We start from the raw sequence: 6,613 nt of genomic DNA on the forward strand, positions 1-6,613 counted from the left end.
CTTCAATACTGTTAAAAAGTTGCTCAATTACACTTGGAATAAAGCTACTCGGTGTGGAGGAGAGTAGTCCTTAAAGGATGTTGCGCCACGTAGGATGGGTGTGAGGATGGGCGAGAAAGGGATGGACCTAAGGAAATGGAGGATAAGCATATATATATATATATATATATATCTGTGTGTGTGTGTTGTATGTATGTGTGTGTGAGAAGGGGAGGCCCGACTTGAACGACTGCAGGACGACGAACTCGACGGTGACGGGGCAGTGGAAACGGTGTTCCGAGGCGGCGTCGGTCTAAGACGGGGCTAGGACGCCCCCCACACCGAGTAACCTAACTCCAACATCCTCATGAAGCTCTCCATTTTGTACATAAAAAGCAAGAAAAATAAAAAAAAGGAGTTAAACTAGATGAGACACAATCATATATAATAAACTTATTTTATAAAAGTTTAATAGGTTTTATATATTTATAAATTCTATATCTCATAAATATTATTAAACTATTTAAATGAAGTTTATTTTGTTATCAGGTTTCAAATGGAAGTCAATCAAGCTTTGGTTATTTACACAAACATAAATTAAAAATCGTACCTTATCTTATCAAAACAAAATGTTTTATCTGATTGCTTATTACCCATGTTAGGATAATAACCCAATTCTCAAAGGCCCAATACCAACCCTAGTTTTCTTCTTTCCCCTCTTATCGATTAGTCGCAGAATCCCAAAGTCAAACACAACTAATCCAGATCGATAAAAGAAATACGTACATATCAATAAAAAAAGGTTAATATTGGTGCCTCAAATCATTTGTTGTTAGCAGCGGTATACTTGTTGGCAGCGGCTGTACTGATTGTCCGAGTACCGTTATTGGTGAAACTAGTTGTACCAATAAAAGCTCCATAGTACTCACAAACATTAGTACAATCTACCAAATCCATGTATGCTTGTCGAGGCACGGGCACACCACTTGATATTGTATGCGATTGTGCACTTAGGTAGTGCAGATTGCGGACTGTCAAAAATATGATGGAATAATGCAGCCCTGAGTATTGCGGACCATCTTACTGATTGGAAGTATGTTGTGAAGCAAGGATAGCAACAACAGTGGACAATGATGACTGCCCACTATCATCGTCCATTGCAATCGCTTTTCATATCCTACTGAAAGATCGATGTGCCACGTCTAACAACAGCACCGCAACAAAATAACACGTGTAGTAACAATATTGCAACAACATAAGTAAACATAAGTTTACCTAAACTGGAAATAGGTGAATGTTTTTAATAACTAACTTATACATATATTTGAATTATATTTCAGATCTTTATCATCCTTTTAATTTAACATATATTATAACTAATATATAAAAATCATATTTATCTTTTTATATTATGAAACAAACAATATGTTTAACATCAATGATCAAGTACATAAGTTATATTTTTCTTTTTAAATAGGTGTCCGTAAAGTATACTTCACAATAATTGTTGAAGAATTAGATAACTAATCACAATAAGAGTTCCATAACCTAAGTTATCATATGTATATTAAATTATGTCTATACATTCTAAAAAGAATAGCTATAAAATCCAGATATTATAAATTAAAAATAGATGTGAGTTTCAAAAAACAATACAAGGTATAATATAAGATTAATACCCGCAACTATGAATTGGCTAAGAACTAACAAAGTAGCCTGATTCTTGTGTTTGAAATCCTTTTAACGGTCCTTGAAATGCACAAAACTATAATTATTTCACCACGCTTTCCTAGATCCTGAAAGATTTGGGTGAGATCAGAGATCATCACCTCTTGGAAGGTTTGGAGCTTTCCCGACTATATACCTTTGCAAATATTTAATAAAAGTATATTAATCGATTTGGTAATTATTAGTTTCATAATTTTTATTACATGTATAATTAATCGAGATAGATGGAAAGTATTATAAAAATTTCATAACTAGTATGTTTTTCAAAAAAAAAAATCAGATTAAGGTATATAAACTTTTATTTTCATGTTTTCCATGTTTTTATATAATATAACATGATTGAAATATAAAATAAATTCAAAAGATAACCAAAAATTCAAAAAAAAAAAACACGAGATCTAATCTAGTATGATTATGAAAATTAAACAAGTTTCAATTTAATCAAAAAAATAATCTAAAATAAAAGTCTCAAATTTTATCATCCAAGAACCCTAACATTTAATACGGATTTTTGTTGGTGCACTTGTGTCTGTACTTTGTCTGTATTCGGTCTGTATGTAAACGATGTCCTAAGTTAGTCTGTAAGTTGACCAAGTCAACTATCCTCCTAGTTTGACTTGGGCAATAAGTTGTAATATGCTTGTCTGCATCGAAGGATAGCCTCGAAGGATACTGTTGATCCTTCGAGGTGTTCGAAAGATATGCTTCGAATGATTAGACCTCGAAAGGTGATCTTTCGAGGTCCCTGCTGATCCTTCGAGTGACTTGTCCTCGATAGATGATCCTTCGGACCATCTATCGGATCCTTCGGGATAGACAACATGGGCTGGGTATAAATACCCATGCAGTGTGTTGTGTTTCACTAAGACACTAAGAGAGACAGAAAGATAGACTTGAGAGCTGAGAGCATTCTGTCCGAAACACACACACATAGTGAGAGTTTGCAAGTTAGATTTGTAAACATTGTGCTTGTAACCGGAACCTTCATACGTATTAATACAGTGGTGTTAATCGGTGAACTCTTGTGTGTTTGTTTCTCTACTTGCTTCATCCCGGTTTGCTTACTAGCTTGGATTCCGCACTCGCTAGTAGGTTTGTATAACAAGGTTTAGGTTCGTTATCCTCCGCGAAAAGGGACCTACAAGTGGTATCAGAGCTTGGCTCTTTACCTTGTTTAAAACCGGGTTGTTCAAGATCTTTGGTGTGTTTGGACACTTGGTTTAGCACCCGTTTTTGGTAGTTTTCTGCATAAAAACGGCTTCTAAACCTTTCGGGAGTGTTCAAGATCGGTTTGGGTAACATAAAATTTGTTTTGTGAAACTTTGTGTTTTTCCGGCCATTTTTCCGGTCATATCTCCGGTGACTGGTTTGGATAAGGTTGTGTCCATTTTGGGTAAACTTTTTGAAAGTCCAAAAAGTTGGTGAAAAGTTGTTGGCAAACCATATCCTTTCTGCCGAAAGTACTTCACCAACCCATCACCTTTTCACCAACCCGTCAACGTTTCTGTCAGTGTGTCAGACCTCGAAAGATACCTTTCGAGCTCGATAGATCATCCTTCGATCAAGGAGATTCGAAAGATAGCCATCCTTCGAACATCCTTCGAAGTCAGTGTGTTATCCTTCGAGTCAAGGAATCTTTTCGAAAGATCATCCTTCGAGTTACTGTTCATTGCGAAAGATAAGGATCCTTCGTGCAGGAGAATCTTTCGTATTAGTGTTCGAAAGATTAGTATCTTTCAAGTGTGAGTCTTTCGAGATCTGTGTACGAAAGATCAGGATCTGTCGTTGTGAATCTTTCGAGACCTGTGTTCGAAAGATAAGGATCTTTCAATCTTCGAAAGATAAGGGGAATCTTTCGAAATCATCTTTCGGAAGATAAGGATCCTTCGAAGTGATTGTTCGAAACTCAACAGTAATCTTTCGATCACTGTTGATCCTTCGAACTAGTCTTGATCTTTCGAACAAGGTTGTGTCTTTCGATTTGTGTCTGTGTACACTTAACAGTTTGTACTTGTGTAGATTCTCAATTAATATTTGATCAAAATGAGCTGTACAAGTCCATGGGATTGGAGTTTGGACTCACGAACCAATCAAGAGTTAGTCACTGCTGCAGATTGGGCAAAGAGTATGATACCTTCTCCATCAATCAGTCCAAGTCAATGGGCTTTGGTATCCAATCAAAGTCAAAGTCTTCAGAACCTTCTGATTAGTGAGAGTGAAACTGGCAGCAACAATCGTCCACCTAAGTTGAACCATATGAACGATTTTCCATCATGGAAAAACCGTTTTCACACATATGTTCAAGGGCAAAGCACTGATCTTTGGACGTGTTTCATCAATGCGTTCAATACTAATCTTGAAACTGTTGCGTCAACTTCAGAGGGTTATGCCAATATGCTTGAAAATGACAAGAAGGCTTATGAATTGGAGAAAAAGGCCTTTGCCACACTTACTCAAGCACTCAACAAAGACATCTACCATCAGTTCTCATATTGCAAGACCACGAAAGCATTGTGGGATGCCTTAGTTGCTAGAGGAGAAGGCAATGCAGCTGCTCGAAAATCTCGGCATGATTTGTTGAAGAAAGAGTTTGAATCCTTTCAGTTTTTGGAAAACGAGACTCTGAATGATATGATCACACGTTTCTATCATTTGATTAGTGAGATGTGTGCTTATGGAGTTGTCTCTACTCAACAAGACATGGTGAGTAGATTTGCTGACGCCTTACCTCCAAAGTGGAGTTCTTTCATTGAACTGTTGAAGCATACTGGAACTCTAGATCAAGTCAACATCTATGAGTTCATTCAAAAGCTGGAACATAAAAATGATGAAGAAATTAGGAAAGCAAGGCGTGCTCCAGCTCCTCAGAATACAGAAATGTATCTTCCAGGATTCGATGCTTTGGCAAGATCCGCTGCAGCTCAGCAACAGCAACCTAAGCTGCAGACTGCATTTGTGTCCAATACAAGTTCAAGTTCCTTTCCGTTTCCTCAGTCAACAGCTGCTCCACCACAACCTCAATTCGATCCGAGGTCTTACATTCCTGTTCCAACACAGCCACAACCACAACCTCAACAACAACAACAGCAAGCTCACTATACAAGCAATCCTCAACCTCAACCCCAAAGTCATCACACAATCCGAGTCGACAACTCAAATCTTTCACACCTTAGCATTGAAGTTGCTAAGGAACATATGGAGATTATCAACACCATGGTCAGTGCATACTGTGGTTTGGTAGCAGGTCAGCTTGGAAACATCAACATGACCAATGAAGATTATGATCAGATCGACAAGGAAGAAATGGAGTTGATGGATATTAAATGGGCTTTTGCTAGTGCGGTTAGAAGGGCAAAAGATTTCATGGCCCGAACTGGAAGAACTTCGTTGGAAGGAAAGAAAAACACGAAGTATGGGTTTGATATTAATGCTGTCACATGCTTTAACTGTGGCGAGAAAGGGCACTTTAAACGTGAGTGCACTCGACCAACAAAACACGGCAATCACAACCCTTTCAGAAACCAGACGAATGTGAATGCCCAACAAGAAAACCGTGAACGGAGGATGGTGGCAGTGAATAACAATCAGGGACAGCCTGGAACTACAAATCACAATCGGGCTTTGGCTGTTCAAGCAGATGAAGGATGTGACTGGTCAGTGCAGTTTGGTGAAGGTGATCAGGGAAGTGGAACAGCTCTGTATGCTAAGGTCATCGAGCAGGTTCATAAAGAAGAATCTTCTGGGAGTGATGACAGTTCTGGTTATTCTGGAAGTTCGGATGAAGAAGGCTCTGTTTCTGGGGATAATCACTCAGAGCCTGATGAGAAGGAGGAAGAAGGTGAAGATATTCAGGATCTTCTGAATGAAGCTGATGAGCTTAAATGTCAGAAATCAATTCTGATTAGAAAGGCGGATACTGCATCAAAGGAAATGGAAAAGCTATTCTCTGAAGATGGAGCTTTTTCTTTTCAAACTGCCTTTATGGCAAACGGCTCAGCCTCTACTAGTCATGTAACTTCTGAACCTCCTGCTCCTAGTATTTGTAAATCATGTGCAGAGATGAAGCTTGAATCAGAAAAGCTTCATAGTCATAACCAGAATTTGGTTATTGAACTGTCGAAATGCAAAGAGGCAAACATGGCTTTAACTCGGAATGAAAAAGAATTTAAATCTGTAATAGAAACATTAAAGAAAAATGTGTCCGAGGTTAACAAAGTAGTTTACCACAAGCAAGTAAGTATAAATGAATATATTAACATTGTGGAAGAAACTAAAAAGCAGTTAGCCATTGCCCAATGCGAACATGATGCGATCAAACAGAAATTGGATAGTTATTCTAACTCCCAATTTGTGCTTGATCACATCATCGATGTTCAACAACTAAAGGGAAATCAGAAAGGCATAGGGTATAACAAATGTCCGCCCCCTTGATGAACAACTATACCAAGATGCCTGATGAGGAGGAAATGCCTCGGTATGAACCCAGTGTGCCTCTTGATGTTGAGGAGTTTGCTACTGGCCTTGGGTTCAAATCGGACAATTCTTCAAACACAGCCTCTAAGGAACAAGAAACTTCATCATCCATGAAGCAAAGTCCTCCAATTATCGAGGACTATGAGACATCGGATGATGAATCAGAAGTGGCTGTAAGAGATCAGGATAAATCACTTAGCAAGATGAAAGGAGTAGAGATTCCACGAGAGAATCACATCCTTTGTGATCCTGATACTCCTGAGGTTCCATCTGTCAAGAGGCAAGTGATTGATCCTGTCAAAGTTGATAAGACAGGTGTGTCTACTGTTAAAAGCAGTAATGTGTTGTACACTTTGGTTGGAGATAATAAAATCTACTCAGATCATGTTTTTCCAATTAAAAATGTAAATAAATCTTTGATTGACAAAGTCTT

The sequence above is a fragment of the Helianthus annuus genome, chromosome 10 (assembly GCF_002127325.2).
Source record: "Helianthus annuus cultivar XRQ/B chromosome 10, HanXRQr2.0-SUNRISE, whole genome shotgun sequence".
Taxonomy (NCBI): Eukaryota; Viridiplantae; Streptophyta; class Magnoliopsida; order Asterales; family Asteraceae; genus Helianthus; species Helianthus annuus.